Raw genomic sequence first — 16973 nt, 5'->3', positions numbered from 1 at the left:
TGTCTTGCTCTGTTGCACAGGCTGGAGTACAGTGACGCAATCATAGCTCACTGCCACTTCAACCTCTAGGCTCAAAGACTCTTCCACCTTAGCCTTCCAAGTACCTGGGACTACAGATGTGTACCACCATGGCTGGATAATTTCAAAAATATAGAGACAGGGACTGCTATGTTACCCAGCCTGGTCTAGAACTCACAGCCAAAAGCAATCCTCCTGCCTTAGCCTCCCAAAGTACTTGGATTACAGGCATGAGCTACCATACCTGGCCACCTGTATAACTTTTTACTCTCCAAAAACTTAAAACTACTAATAGCCTGTGGTTGACTGGAAACTTTATTGATAATATAAATTGTCAGCTAAAACTTATATGTTACATGCATTATATACTGTATTCTTACAAAACAGTAAGCTAGAAGAAAAGAAAATGTTATTAAGCAAATTATAAGGAGCAGAGGATATAGTTTCTATTTATTAAGTGGAAGTACATCCTCATAAAGGTCATCAGCCTTACTGTCTTCATGTTGAGTAGGCTGAGAAGGAGGAAAAGGACTGGTTAGTCTTGCTCTCTCAGGGGTGGCAGTGGTGGAAGAAAATTTGTGTGTAAGTGAACCTACATGGTTCAAACCCATATTGTTCAAGGGTCAGCTGTAGCATATTGTTACTAAGGACATAAAACAATTTGGTAATTAACTTTCAGAGAGTAAGAACCAAGTTCACACTAAGCATAGAATACTACTTAAAGAATTTATCTCCAGTAATGCTAGAAGAATCATACACTTCTTTTCCACATATAGAAACCCATTCATTTTGGATTTAGGGAATATGGGTTTGATAAGCAGTGAATCAATACCTCAAATCCTCTTCTAATTGCTGGCTTTCTGACCACTGACATGTTTACAATATTGAGCAATCCCATTTCAACCACAGAATGAATGTGAACCTGTTGAGTGCTGTTTTCTTAAATTAAGGATCATGGGAAGTTTCTAGGAATTCAGTCTAGGAATCTATTTACCTTTAGGCTTTTGTGTTCTAAGCCTTAATATGTGCTCTCTAGGCAGCTCTAGCTTATCTCAATGTTCATATGACTTTCTGTCATATGTAATTTAGAAAACAAATATTTATTGGTTGTCTACTATATATAAGGCAAAATGATAGCTTCTGCAGAAGAAAAAGAGAATAAGTAGGTCATAGTCCCCAGCTCAAATAATTTAAGCCTAAGCTAGAGATTTAAGACATTAACATGTGAACTTTATTTTTTATTGTTATACTTTAAGTTCTGGGGTACATGTGCAGAACATGCAGGTTACACAGGTATACATGTGCCATGGTGGTTTGCTGCATCCATTACCCCATCATCTACATTAAGTATTTCTCTCAATGCTATCCCTACCCTAGTCCCCCACTGCCTGAAAGGCCCAGGTGTGTGATGTTCCCTTCCCTTTGTCCATGTGTTCTCATTGTTCAACATCCATTTATGAGTGAGAACATGTGGTGTTTGGTTCTCTGTTCCTGTGTCAGTTTGCTGAAAATGATGGTTTCCAGCTTTATCCATGTCCCTGCAAATGACATGAACTCATCCTTTTATATGGCTGCATAGTATTCCATGGACTACAGATGTGTACCACTATGCCACATTTTCTTTATCCAGTCTATCACTGATGGGCATTTGGGTTGGTTCCAAGTCTTTGCTATTGTGAACAGTGCTACAATAAACATATGTGTGCATGTATCTTTATAATAGAATGATTTATAATCCTTTGGGTATATACCCAGTGATCGGGTTGCTGGGTCAAATGGTATTTCTATTTCTATATCCCTGAAGAATCACCACACTTCCAGAATGGTTGAACTAATTTACACTCCTCCCAACAGTGTAAAAGCTTTCCTATTTCTCCACATTCTCTCCAGCATCTGTTGTCTCCTGATTTTTTAATGATCACCATTCTAACTGGAGTAAGATGGTATCTCAATATGGTTTTGATTTGCATTTCTCTAATGACCAGTGATGATGAGTTCCCTTTCACAAACATAAATAAAATTTCTGAGGACTCACTAGAAGGCAAAGTGTAATAGCAAGGAAGATCATAAAAACAAAAACAAATATTTCCAAATTTCAATTTCAAAAATTCTGAATTTATCATTGAACTGTTTTTGCTTCTAATTTAAACTCTAATATTTTCTACTTTGAGAGGCTTTTTTTTTCTACTCTGGCTCATTCAAAACTTGCAGAAACATGTAAAGAACATTGAGCATGTAATATGTCATTATTATTTGCCAAATTATAGTCATCAAACAATACCTTGTACAGAAAGAGTAAAACCTAAGCTGAAGTAGAAATGTATTTCCTGGATTCATTTTGGAAAACACTGTCACACTGCAAGTTGGAAGGCTGATTGTTCATTGCCATACTAGCACACAAAGTGCATTGTACTTAAATCTTTTCTAAATATCAAAAGCAAGACATATAAAATTCAAAGAAACTTGAAGAATGTGAGCTTTGGTATATAAGACCTATTCTCACTCTTAAAATTATTTAAACAGGTGCTGTAGGAAGCCATTGCCTGTATAAAGCTTTAAAGATATTTACAGCAAAACATTTTTCCCTGTGATTGAATTTTTTAAAGTACTAAAATACCATGGAGAAATATGTTTACCACCAGTTTTATGGCTCCCTAGATGCATTCTGTATAAACCTTGTATCTGCTTGGACTCAAACAGTACTGCAAAAACACACCATGCCATTTGAAGAGGGTATACAGCTTTGAAAGCATATGACACAGTACTAATGGGAATGTTAGTATTATTATAAGAGTAACACAGTTTTAAAGTTATTCTTTTATTACAGAAGACCTGAGTAATTGTTCTTATTTTATATCTTAATTATAGTAGGAGTATTTTATATCTGTGAAAATACTACCACTATTGTGTTACACTTTTTGACTTCGGCGGTGATATGGAATATAACATCTGTGAAGTCTAAGCACAGGAAAACATGATGGTAAAATTTTCTCTTACAACATGTATTATTCCATTGAAAAGCAAATAAGAGATAATTACCTGAGACCTGAAAATGCAACCCATATATGCTTCAAAGGTTTGGGTTGACAATGTTTAAAAAGCTACGAGACATCAATAATAGAATTTTTCTAACCAGTGTTAATTTTCTAGGTGAATCGAGGAAGACAACACAGGTTGTGAGTATCCAGATGAGAAAGTATCTTCTGGAAACTTTTAGCAGAGGCAATAAAGCAATACACATAAGTGCTCAAACTTGAATAGCATATTGCATTGCTTTTCACCCTTATAATTTTTAAAAAAATATGCCAACTGTCAGAATTAGTGGTAGGTAAGGTTAGATGGTTACATGGATTATTAGTAAATTCTCCCTAGAAATTGTGATATTGATTGTGCTTGAGAATCATAGGCTGTGATGCACTTCATCATCTGTTAATATAGGTATCTTAACTAGAGATAAGATGATAGAATATCTTGTCATTAAGCAAGAACAGAAGGTAATTTCAATGCCATGTTAAAAATCCAGTATTTAGCCATTGACGCTGGAAAAATGCCACATGGGAAATGAATGGAGGGGAGGTGACAATGGACACAGAGGCAGTGAGCAAAGTGATCTTCCCTAGTAATCAAATACAATTAAGAAAGTTAAAATCTCTAAGGGAAGTGAATAGATATAGCTGTTCAGATGATGGAGGCATGTTCTTTAAGGTTATCCAAAGCAAAGCATGAAGGCAGATTCAGTACAAATGCAGAAATAGCTAAGATATAATACTAAACTGAATATAACTTTATGGGACTCAAATGTTACAACGTTGATTTTTAAAGCACTTTATCCAAATAAATGGCTCATAAAAATATACCAACTTCATAGAATGGGAATTGAGGATGGAAATTTTCGGTGCTTTGTCTAAGTCTGATTACAAGATATTAGTATCAAAAGACCTTACATTTAATTTTCCCTTATTTTCTTTTCTTCATGTTGCAGAGCTTCTCTGGTTATTGAGTGCATAATATTTACACATTCATAAAAACATAAAATTTTAAGCAACTGCATTTAATATTAATTATTGAATTTTGTAGGGCTTCATGTGAAGTAAATCTTAAAAATGTTTTTTCTCCTAAAGAAATATCATTGGCTATGAGTACAGTAGTACAGAGAATTTTGCTTCAACATTTGCTATTCCATATGGATCCATAAATATTTGTAACAACAGTAAGTAAAAGAATTTTAACATTAATAAAATAAGGTCAAATTTTCTGGTAAAAATTTAAGATTGATTTTTCATATTTTCTTTTTTTCATTTAAATATTTATTAAACAAATGCAGAATAAATGAACTAAGGGCTGTTTTAACACGAAGATATAAAACAGCAACGTCAAATATCCAGACAGGTGTCACACAGAAAATGAAAGGCTTGTTTAGCATTTATGCAAAGGGAAGATCTTGAACCAAAGGATCAAGATTATGAGTAATCGACAGGCCATAAGATAGTTGTACAAAGTGTGTCACGTATCTTAGTCACTTCTTTCTCCATATAACGCATTCCACACTTAACTTTTCCCATCTTACAAAAGGAAATAATAAAACTGAATACTTCTCATGAACATCTTAAATAAGTCACATTTTTATGGCAAGCCCTCCACTGCCAGCAATTGATGTACTTACAGTATTGGAGAGCATCTAACAAACTGGTTTAGTATAAAAATGTTTTTTTTTTTTTTGTTCCTCAGACATATTTCTGTATTTTACATTAGTGGCTCTCAGGAGTTGGGGAGAAAAGAGAGCATCGTCTCCAAAGAGGGTGAATCGTAATCCCCAGCAAGACAGATATTACCCTCAAACTCCAAATGAATCATTACAACTATCCAAAAATGGTACAGTTAAGAGTGTGGTGTGTGCTGGGGCCACTGCACAGGCAAAAGACAGTTGAAGACCACTGTTCTATAAGAAACAGGAAATCCTATTTTACTAGTCACTGAAAAACAAACTAACTGCCATAATACTGACAGACTCCATCCAGACTGTTAAATATTACTAAACAAGGACTGTTTCAACAATTATTCGGCATAATGTTTAAGGACAAAATGCACATAAAACATCGTACTTTGTATGTGTATTTTATAACATCGTAAGGAATGGTAGGGTGCTTCATCCATCTAACAAATTAAAAAGGAAAACTTTTCATTTCTATATTTGTCAATATACAGGATTCTGAAGGTGAATCTTAAACTCAGGGTGATAAATCAGTTATACAGGAAAGCCACGTAATCTGTCAGTCTGGATAATTGCTATTCACTGGGGATTGGGTGAACTGGAATTGGCTCTGACAAGGGAATCAACTTGTTAAACATCCAGGGGCCTTGCTATTGGCTCTCTGGGCATAGCTATTCTTATAGTGGAGTCAGCTTGCCATGCTTGTTTTAATACACCTTTCACAGCCTCTTCTACAGGACATCCAACAAAGGCTGCAAAATCATCAGCGATTATTGAGGTATACGCTTGAGACAAGGGCAAAGGATCATCTCCTTGTTGTATCTCCAAGTGCTTCCATAATTGGCTAGAACACCTTGGGCCACTGGTGAGCACTGACGGTTGTATAGATCCCAAGGAAATCTCTCTGCCAGATTCCTTTTCCTGCTGAGCAAGTTCCCCCAAGTTCAGAATTTGAAGATTTTATAGCAGGTGGTATTTTTTAACCAAACATATCTTGGGTTATTCATGTCATTGTGGAGCAAAAAAAAGCTAAAAGCTGACCATACACGGGCTGTAGCAATTTTTGCAAAAGCCTGGAACTCTTGGTTCTTGCACTGATCCAGCAACTTTTTGAAACTGAAGGCACTTTCCTCAATCATTGCCACTAGCATCTTCCCAGCCTGTCTTGAGGCCACACTTTCCCAACAGCCAGACCCCAAACTGTCCCCTTTTTTCTATATTCTTAGTAGAAAGTACACTTAGCTTAAACTTGCAGGTTTACATGGGGTTAAATATACAACTTAAATTAAATTTGAAGGGAAAATGCAACTCGGTGGCTGGCAAGATGGCCAAACAGGAACAGCTCCAGTCTGTAGCTCAAAGTGAGATCAGTGCAGAAGGTGGGTGATTTCTGCATTTCCAACTGAAGTATCTGGCTCATCTAATTGGGACTGGTTAGACAATGGGTGCAGCCCATGAACGGTGAGCCAAAGCAGGGTGCGGGGGTCGACCCAAACCACTCAGGTACTTTGAAGACTTAGGCTCGAAATACCTTAGAACTAATCTGAGAGAGTTCACTTACAGAATTGCAGGTTTATTCTTTTGTCTGGTTATTAGGAAGTCAAAATACAATGCTATAATACCTTAATTAGTTCTTGACAGATTAAGAAAATTCTTCACTCAATTTACCAGAGTAAGTTTTTTAAATGAATTTATAGGGTAAATCTTGGAATCAATGTATATTCAGTGCACTTCTTTTTCTTGAATGTTCCAGATCTAGAAGGCTAGCATCGCTTCAGATGCAGCTCATCTTTTTGAGGGCCAACTGTATGCTTAATACCATGCTAAGTGTTTTGTATTTGAGTTTTTTCTTTTAAACTTCCCACAAATATTCTGAGGTAGATCTTTGTATTCTATAAATAGGGACATTGTGTAACATCCCAACACACAGAGACATTCAGTAATGTTTGTCATGCTATAAGAAGAATGCAGACATAGGAAGTAAGTCAGAATCAGAAAGGGATGTATTAGATGATTAACTTTTGTATAATCATTTATTTTCAACTGCATGATACATTTATGAAAGATTTCTAATGAATTAAAAAATCTTTGAAAATATTCCTCTTTGTCTTATGGACAAATCGTATTTGTCTAATAGTTACTAGAAGAAATCACCACCACACCCTTCTGTTGATGCCACCTTGCTTTACATCACAATACAATGCACAACTAGGTATTCAAGTGTTTCTGATAAAAGTCATTAAGTAATGTGAGAATATTGAAATAGAAAAAAATAAAGTTGAATCAGGCCCCAAAAACTAGAAATGAAGATGAGGAAGAGGTAGCATTAAAACACAAAACAAAATGGCACATTCATGTGTTCTAATACTGGCATTTAGCCATCCTTTCTTCTTTGGATATATATTATGAATTGTTTTATTATTATTATCAAAAAAGAGTGTCCGCAAGATGGTACAAATTTTCATGGCAATAGACAACATCTAAAACTAGGATTGCGCTTTTGGTAAAGGTTGTTAAATTGAGCATTACTAATAGATGCCAACTTCCTTGATAAAACTTAAGAAATTTTCAGGCGAGAAGCAACAGTTTTGTTTGTTTATTTTTTGAGATGGAGTCTCGCGCTGTTGCCCAGCCTGAGTGCTGTGGTGTAATCTCCCCTCACTGCAACCTTCACCTTCTGGGTTCAGGTGGTTCTCCTGCCTCAGATTCCTGAGTAGCTGGGATTACAGTCACCTGCCACCATACCTGGCTAATTTTGTGTTTTTAGTAGAAATGGGGTTTCAGCATGTTGGCCAGGCTGGTCTTCAACACCTGACCTCAAGTAATCCACCCACCTCAGCCTCCCAAAGTGCTGGGATTACAGGAGTGAGCCACCGTGCCTGGCCACAGTAGTTTCTATTATCTTAATGTCTATATTACACAGCACAAAAAAAATGTCAAAATTGCAGTGCTTTGCCTTATTAATTTAATATATATTTTAAATAAAATTGAACTTTCTAAAATAAACAATTAGGGTGATTTTGAGTTAAGTAGGTTTATAGCAGTGTTGTAATTACGAAATCAAGACTCATCTATCAGGAAAACCCTTAATTGCTTGTATGAAACATACGATGCCTCAGTGCCTCATTTTTGTTTTTCTTTTTTTAAGAGGTGGAGTCTCACTGCATTGCCCAGGCTGGAGTGCAGTGGCTATTTGGAGGCATGATCATAGTGTATTGCAGCTTCAAACTTCTGGGCTCAAGTGATCCTCCTGGCTCAGCATCCTGACTAGCTGGAACTACAGATGCATGCCACTGTACCAAGCCCAGTGCCTCCATATTTTAGCTATGACTAAAATATCAGTATATATTCTCAGTGATTGTGTGCATGAGCAAGAGAAGGTGATGGCTAATGAAAATAGAATTGTGCATAATTGGTACTGTGGTAACATGAAAATATGAATATGCATAGATTATAAACAGGTATAATTGCGTACTTATTAGTGTTCATATTGATAAAAATGTCAAATCTGTGTAATTAAGTGCAGAGTCCTCATGAAAGAGTTTAATAAGAGGTGAAAAATTGTGAATTGTTATACAGACTGCTTTCCCAAATTATCTGTGATAGTGTCGTTCTGATTTTTAATTATCTTTAATTTTTAATCTTAATCATCTCGAAATATCTTCTTTCTACCTTTCTTGGATACAAGTAAATCTAATTGTAATCCATAGAATTCATTCTCAGAAAAATATTTTCCTTTTACTTGTATAGGCTCACCTTTTTTACTATTTTGTTTCCTGAATCTATGTTACAAATTGGCCCAATATGAATTTTTTTCTGCAGTGTAAATTAATTTTCAGAACCTCTATATCTATAAAACAGACTGGTTGATGTACATCTTTAATTTTATTCAATTCCTGGAAGCTTTGGTGATACATACTTAAAATTAGGTAACATTTTTGAAACGATTTTTTGAAATTTGAAAAATAACTAGTTAAAAAATATATTGTGTTAGGAAACAATATTAATAATCTTGTGACTGTAGTAAAAATTCACCTTTATATAGCCCTTTATATTAAAATGATTTTTTCTGCAAGTATGATTCCCACACCAGCAACTTTAGCATCAATTGGACACTTACTAGAAATTCAAATTGTCAGACTCTATACCTACTGAGTAAGAAACTCTGGAAGCAGGGAATGTGTATTTAAAAGATTTTCAATTCATTCTGATGCATGATAAAGTTTGAGAACTATGCTCTAAAGTGCTGGATGAATAACCTGCTCCCTTATACCTTCCATTGACCCTTTCTACTCAGATCAGTTAACTAACCAAATATGAAAGCAGAGATTTTTAAATTTGGCACCTGAATTGCCAGGTTAGAACAGTAAATTTCCCTTCCTGATTTGTGCCAGATTAAGAAGGAGGTTTCTTTCTTGGTTGATTAAAAAAGACTGGATGTCTCCTGGCAGGGGAGCAAAATGAGAAATCTGCTTTACAGCCTCTTCAGCCAGCCAGATGCCTGAGCCCCCAGTAAGACTTCTAAAAGCAGACCCTATATTAGAATCCTGAGGAATTTGGGCAACAGGGCTGACTAGACACAGTCAGGTTGAAAACTGCCACTGAGGGACAAGGATGACTGGCATACTCCTAACAGGTTTCAGAGGGAAGGTACAAAAGCCATTATTTTTCTTTCTTTTTTTTTTTTTTTGAGACTGAGTTTCGCTCTTGTTACCCAGGCTGGAGTGCAATGGTGCAATCTCGGCTCACCGCAACCTCCGCCTCCTGGGTTCAGGCAATTCTCCTGCCTCAGCCTCCTGAGTAGCTGGGACTACAGACACGCGCCACCATGCCCAGCTAATTTTTTGTAGTTTTAGTAGAGACAGGGTTTCACCATGTTGACCAGGGTGGTCTCGATCTCTTGACCTCGTGATCCAAAGTGCTGGGATTACAGACAAAAGCCATTTTTCAAATCAGCCAGAGTGACAAAACATTATCACCAGGAAGGGTCAGCTAATTTATGGAAATATGTGCCCTCCCCCCTCCATCTATCCCGAACACATCTCTTTAAAACAGCAGCTTTCTACCTTATGCCATTCCCAATCCTGCCTATTGTTTGCCATTTTTTGATGCAAACTGTTATAATGTTAATCGGCATTCATAAAATGTTATATTTTGTGCAGCCTTTTACACAGAGGTACCCAGGCTGGTTTTCTGGAGAAGGGACTTGTACACGCCTCTGGTGCTTTTTGATTGTTTATATCAGAAGTTCTTGTTTTTCTTTGCAGATTTTAGATCAAATTCTAGTCTCTTTCTGGAACCTCAGCATTTTTGTATTTCTGGGCTCTACAAAATATAGAGTTACTCCAAAAAAAATCAGTCAGGTCTGCTTTATCTCTGATATAATAATAGATCCTCTCAGAGATGATGGGAAAGTATGTGTGTGGGACAGAAAGGTTTAGGCTTTAAGATGTTTTGCTCAGAGGACTATGCTATGTACGCAAATTCAGTAAATTTATACTAGGCATTCTGTGACAACTATACAAGCTATGTTTCAAAATTGTAAAATTTCAATTTGTCACAATATTTGTGGATTATAATAATCATTTATTTTATTGGAGAGACTAAGAGTTGACCAGACACTCTTTATCTCCATCCCCTTTCTTCCTTCATTCTACCACATATTTATAAATGAATAAATAAATTCTATATTCATGTACAATATTGTGTTTTTGAATAGAAATAAATAGTGGAATCAATCTGATGATTAGAAATCTCACAGGGCTTTAAGATTCCCAGTCTGCACATCCAATATCATTGCAAAGGTTATAGTTAGACACATGATAGTGACTATTCTAGATACTGAGGACACAACAGTGAACAAATAAACATCAGAAAAAAGTCAATGATCTCAAAAAGATTAAATTGTACTGGAATAAAATATTTAATACAATAATAAATAATTACATGAGATTGTATATTAAATGCTGCTAGATTCTACAGGACAAAAGAAATCATCTCAATGGGGTAGAAATAATGGTCACACAATTGCGGCCTTGAATAGGATGATCAGTATAGGTTTCACAAAGAGGATAATATTTGAGCAAATAATGCAGGTGGCAATCCCAAATGAAATACATAAAAACTCTAAAACACACCTTGTAAAAAATTTTGTTAGTTCTAAATTAGTATTTGACTTTTTTTTCTTATTAAGGTTATTACATTCTCTACAGTTTGAATATCCCTTATCTGGAATGCCTGGGACCAGACATGTTTTCTGTATTGGTCTATTCTTGCATTGCCATAACAAAACACCAGAGACTGAGTAATTTATAAAGAAAAAGTTTTAATTGGCTAATGGTTCTTCAGGCTGTACAAGAAATATGATGCTGGCATCTGCTCAGCTTGTGAAGTGGCCTCAGGAAACTTTCAATCATGGCAGAAGACAAAGCCTGTCTTGCCACACATGTTTAAATATCCAGATCTCATGAAAACTGACTCACTCACTATCATGAGAACAGCACCAGGAGATGGTGCTAGACCATTCATGAGAACTTTCTCCCAGTGATCCAATCACCCCCACTAGGCTGCATCTCTAACACTGGGAATGACAATTTGACATGAGATGTAGGCAAGGACACAGATCCAAACCATATCATTCTGCTCCAACCCTTCGCAAATCACATTAAAAAATACAATCATGCCTTCCCAACAGTACCCCAAAGTCTTATTCCAGCATTCACTCAAAAGTCTGCAGTCCAGAGTATCGTCTGAGACAAGGCTCGTCCTTTCTGCCTACGAGCCTGTAAAACAAAAAACAAAGGAGGTGTAGGCGTTGAGTAAATACTCCTATTCTAAAAGGGAGAAATTGTCCAGGAGAAATAGGCTATAGGCCCCATGCAATTCTGCAACCTAGCAGAGCAGTCATTAAATCATAAAGCTCCAAAAAATATCCTTTGACTTCCTGTCTCACATCCAGGATATACTGATGCAAGAGGTGGGCTCCCAAGGCCTTGGGCAGCTCTGCTCCTACAGCTTTGAAGGATTCAACCTCCACAATTGCTCTCAAGGGCTGGTGTTGGTTGCCTGTGGCTTTCCCAGGTGCATAGTGCAGGCTGGTGGTGGATTCATAATTCTGGAATCTGGAGGATGGTGACCCTCCCCCCCACAGCTCCACTACTAAGCAGTGCCCCAATGGAGACTCTGTGGGGGCTCCAACTCCATATTTCCCCTCTGCTCAGCACAAGTAGAGATTCTTCATAAGGGCTCAACCCCTGCCACAGGTGCCTGGGGATCCAGGCTTTTCCATACATCCTCTAAAATCTAGGCAGAGGCTCCCTATCCTCAACTTTTGCACTCTGTGCTCCTGGAGGCTTAACACCACATGGAAGCAACCGATGTTTATGGTTTGTCTCTCTGAAGCATCAGCCCAAGCTGTACCTGGGTCCCTTTTAGCTGTGGCTGAAACTGGAGTGGCTGGGATGCAGGGAGCCGTGTTTTGAGGCTACACAGGGCTGTGTGGTCCTGGGCCTGGCCTATGAAATCATTTTTTCCCTCTTTGGCCTCCAGTCTTGCGATGGAAGGTGCTGCCAGGAAGGTCTCTGAAATGCCTTTGAGGCATTTTCCCTATTGTCTTGGCTGTTAACTTTTAGCTCCTCTTTACTTATGCAAATTTCTTCTGCCCACTTGAATTCCTCACCAGAAAATGGGCCTTTTTAAAGCAGATGCTGGCATCTGCTTGGCTTCTGGGGAGGCCTCAGGGAACTTCCAATCATGGTAGAAGGCAAAGGGGAAGCAAGCAAGTCTTAAATGACCAGAGCAGGAGGAAGTGAGAGACAGGGAGGTGTACACTTTTAAATAACCAGATCTCATTCATGAGAACTTCACTCCCATGATCCAATCACCTTACACCAGGCCCCATATCCAAAACTGAGGATTTTTGACATGAGATTTGTGTAGTGACACAGATCCAAACCATATCATTTTTGATTTTGGGTTTTTCAGATTTTCGAATATTTGCATATATATAATTAAATATGTTGGGAATGGGACTTAGATCTAAACATGAAATTAATTTAATTTTCATATACACCTTATAAACGCAGCCTGTGGGTAGTTTTATAAAATGTTTTTAATAATTTTGTGCATGAAACAAAGTTTTTATTGTATTTTGACTGTGATCTGCCACATTGTGTCAGGTGTGGATTACTCCACTTGTGGTTTAATGTCAGAGTTCAAAATGTTTTGAATTCTGAAGCATTTCAGATTTTGGATTTTCCAATAAGGGATCCTCAACCTGTAGAAGGGGATATCTAGTTAACTGTCCTTTCATTGAGATTTTCCTATATGAAAATAGGAAAGAACAGTGCTTCCCAACCAGTATGGGGGGGGGATGGTGAAGGGCTTTCCTATGCTTTGCGGGGGTTTTTGCAGCATCACTGGCCTCTACCACTAGATGTCAGCAGTACGTAGTCTTGACAATCAAACATCTTCCTAACTATTGCCATATGTGCCCTGGGGAGCAAAATTGCTTCTGGTTAAAAACCACTGACCTGTCTCTTCAGGCCTTTCATGACTAGGAAAGTAAAAGCGGCATAATTTAAGGTGAAGCTGGTTACCTAGAGAAGTATATTTCCAAACATGCTGTTTCATGAGGTGTTAATAGATGCTTAGGTTGTCAAATATATGACTATATACCACTTCTGTAAATTTTCAACTACTATTTAATTTATTTAATAAACACTTATATTGCATTTACTTTGTTCAGGAATTATTCTATTAGTTTTGGTAATAGTAGCTCGTTAACATTTATAACAAACCTAAGAGGTAGGTGTTAGTATTATCCTATCTTTACAGCTAAAGAAACTGAGACGTGGAAAGGTTAAGTAACTTACCCCGGGTCATAAAAATCATAGAGCAGGGATTCAAACCCAAGCATTCAGGCTCCAGTGTATTTTGCTCTTCATTATGCTCTCTGCTTTCTATCTTAACATACGACATATGTTAGTATTTAGTATTAGCATTTTAATCATTAAAAAAATTTATTATGGAAATAAGTTTTGGGGAAACAGGTGGTATTTGGTTACATGAGTAAGTTCTTTAGGGGTGATTTGTGAGATGGGGTCTGAGATGTCCTGCTTTAAAAGATTTAGGAAGTTAAAAGCAAAGGAAAACTGTGCCCTGTGAAATAAGAGTTTCAGATAAATGAGAAATAAATTTTTAGTCTGAAGATGTCCCACAGAATATTTTGGACATAACTATATTAAACAATGATTTGATGTTTATCTGAAATTCAAATTCCACTGAGCACCCTGTAATGTACCTAGCAATCCTAGCTTTAAGGAAAATTGTTAAATATTGTTTAAACCAGTTTTGTCAACACTACTTGGAGCAAGGAACCTTTTCTTGTTAGAATACTTTATATCATGTGAAGTTCTGTGGGACTTTATTCTAATGGCAGTGGGAATGTCTTTCAGCTAGAGAGTGCATAGATTACTTTGAGGGTTCACTCTAAACTATAGTGATCTCTCATTTGAACTCCTAGAGGCAAATAACACTCTATGCCACATGAACAAGATTCAATCTTAAGTGTCCACTTTTTTCCTAAATAATGTATCCACTCCTTAATGACAAGAACGAGGTACCATACTTCTCCCAAACCTTTCACTGGACATAATATTTGTTATTGGAATAATATTTTGTCTAAAAGATGATTGAATTCTAATACATAATTTATAAAGGACCTTGTTGTATGAAATTGCTAATCTAAGGATCCACAGCAAATAGGCATAATTGGTATTAGAGTATCTGTGTCACTTTCTCAGGCTGCTAGGCCTTTATTCCTCTGCTACCAGCTTTCTGTTTTCATTTATCTGCATTACTTTTATTTCATTTCCTTAAAGAAATACAACAATTTGGGGATCAAGCTTTTCTTTTCCACATTAGATGATGGCAACACTTGAGGAGTCATTGAAGCTATGTAACCTTTCTTACATCCACGCGAGCCACATTATACAGCAGTTGGTCATTTTATTGTTGTAATTGTTCCTCAGTTTGTTAGAGGGAAGCAGGTGTCTTGCTTGTCCGGAATGTAATAATAATGACATTGACAAAAAAAGAGTCCCTTGGGACAGCTGTCTTTAGAGAAAAGTTCTCAAAATAATAAAGTATAATTTTCTTGTTGAAGAATAAAACTGATGACCTGGCAGATAGCTACATTTTTCTACTACTGGGTTAATCGGCTAAGTTTATATTCCTGTATGTCAATCCTTAAAGCCCAGAGGAAACAAGAAACACTTAACTACATGAAAAAGTGGGAAAATAACCACTGGAGTCATGTAGAGTCTCTAGCAGCCTCAACTTAATTTTCTTTTCTATTTTGAGCATTCACTATATATATTTATCTTTTTTTTCTACAAAGGTTCTTGTCAACTTTTATATCTATTCATCTGGGATCTGAGAAAGAAATTAAAATGAAGAGCTTATTTGCTAAGTGGATTCCCTAGTGCTATTACGAAGTATGGCAGGTTTAACAAATAGGGTTAATAAAAGTGGTTTCCACTTTGCTTCAATAACTGGAGAGGTCACTCATGTCCTTGACTAGATAGCAGTTCTCCTATCTTTACTTTGTGGTTTATACTATTATGTTCTATGTGCTGATAAAGTTTTTGATATGTACATTTTGAATATCAGCCTTTTAAATAAAAATAATCAAAGCCCTTTTTCCTGGGGTTAGAAAGACATGCTCTTATTTAACCAATATTCTGTGTTTCTAGTACTTGCCCATTTAAAACTGTATTGCCAATTAGGATTTTTCAACCCTACCTGGTAAATTCCTACATAACAGTGCACTTATTTAAATTCTGAGCAAAATTCAGATGCTGCTCAGATGTGAAAACATTACAAGATTGAAATTGATCTAATGAATTTACCATTCATTTTTGTAGCAAAGGAGTTAAAAAGGAAAAACATCTGATGAATAGTTTGACAGTTTCCTCTTGCATAAACTAAAAGATAATACACTTCTACTAGTTTGGGGGCTATGATGGACCTTAACATGCAATGTGACCTTGGTCTGAAAAGCATGTTTGGTTAGCACAGAAACTTAATCATAAGAAGTCATAAGGAGAATCCTTCTTCTTTACGGCCCTTTTTCTAGGACTAGGAAATTTATTGCTTGTGGGACAGGTAGGATATGAACAATGGGCCAAATAAAGTCCAGGGTTATCTCATCCATGTTAAAACTACTGCTGAAAATCGATGTGACCTCTGCTATACTGTCATCCCAGTTCCCACCCTCTGTGTCCTATTTGTCTTTTGATAGAAGCTTAGATCCGTGTGCTGTCTCTATGTGTCTCTCTTGGGCCAGATTATCAAAATGAATCATTGCCTGCATACCTCTTATATTTCTATTTATTTTCCTGGTGTTGACTAGGTCTGATGAAATATGATTCCTTTTGTATTTGATCCTCACTGCAGCAAGCAACACCTAATTCAGCTGTGTCTATCTCTTTAAAGAAGAGTAATACTATTTTGAAACTCCAATTAACTGTATAGCAACATTACAAACCATAGACCATGCTACCTGTCTTCACCGTCAATAGTAATTTTCCTTTCAGCCAATTTAATGGCATTTTTTTCATCTTCAAATAGAAGACTTCCAATAAATTTAATGTAGTTATAATTTTGTTTTATGCATACTGGATGTATTGCTTTCCTTTTCAGCTATCTTGTTTGTAAAGTGACCCTCAGAGTCTCGCCACTGAGGTTATACATATGTGTAGGTGATATGTAACAATGAATCCATTATTTTAAGAACTCCATCCTTGACACAAGGTATTTATTCAGGGAAATGACTATATTGTCTCTGAATCAGCAGGAAGTCAATGTTCTAACTTTGTAGCACTTCATTTTATAATAGTAGCTTTTCCCAGCTACATAAATTAATACTTTAAGATTTATAAACATCCATATAAAAGTACAGAACCTTTCCAGCTATTATAAATATTGATATATCATCATCATAAAGTCATTCTATCCACTTAATGCACTCACATCAAGAAGAAAAAATATTACTTAAATATAGACATCAAACAACGCAAATGAAGCATAACACTGTGTGGTTAGTACTGAGAAGCGTACCTTAGAAACATCAGAGTTGCTGCTTAAGACATGTTTTAATAGTGTTTTTATGAGATAATACTTCAAATGAAACCATAAAAGCTGAATAAGGTCACAGAATTTGTGATAATGTGCTGATTCCCTC

At 36.5% G+C, this 16973-nt stretch overlaps 1 protein-coding gene and 1 pseudogene across 7 annotated transcripts in view; one reads left to right on the top strand and one right to left on the bottom strand.

The window, feature by feature from the left end:
* Window positions 1–16973, top strand: part of DACH2 (dachshund family transcription factor 2) — a 632920-nt gene that overhangs the window by 591786 nt on the left and 24161 nt on the right. The window lies entirely within an intron of this gene.
* Window positions 5260–5880, bottom strand: LOC108291807 (annotated as a pseudogene).

This window comes from Cebus imitator, unplaced genomic scaffold (assembly GCF_001604975.1).
Source record: "Cebus imitator isolate Cc_AM_T3 unplaced genomic scaffold, Cebus_imitator-1.0 Scaffold468, whole genome shotgun sequence".
Taxonomy (NCBI): domain Eukaryota; kingdom Metazoa; phylum Chordata; class Mammalia; order Primates; family Cebidae; genus Cebus; species Cebus imitator.
Note: the sequence above shows the minus strand (reverse complement) of the source record. Positions and strands in the feature narration are given on the sequence as shown.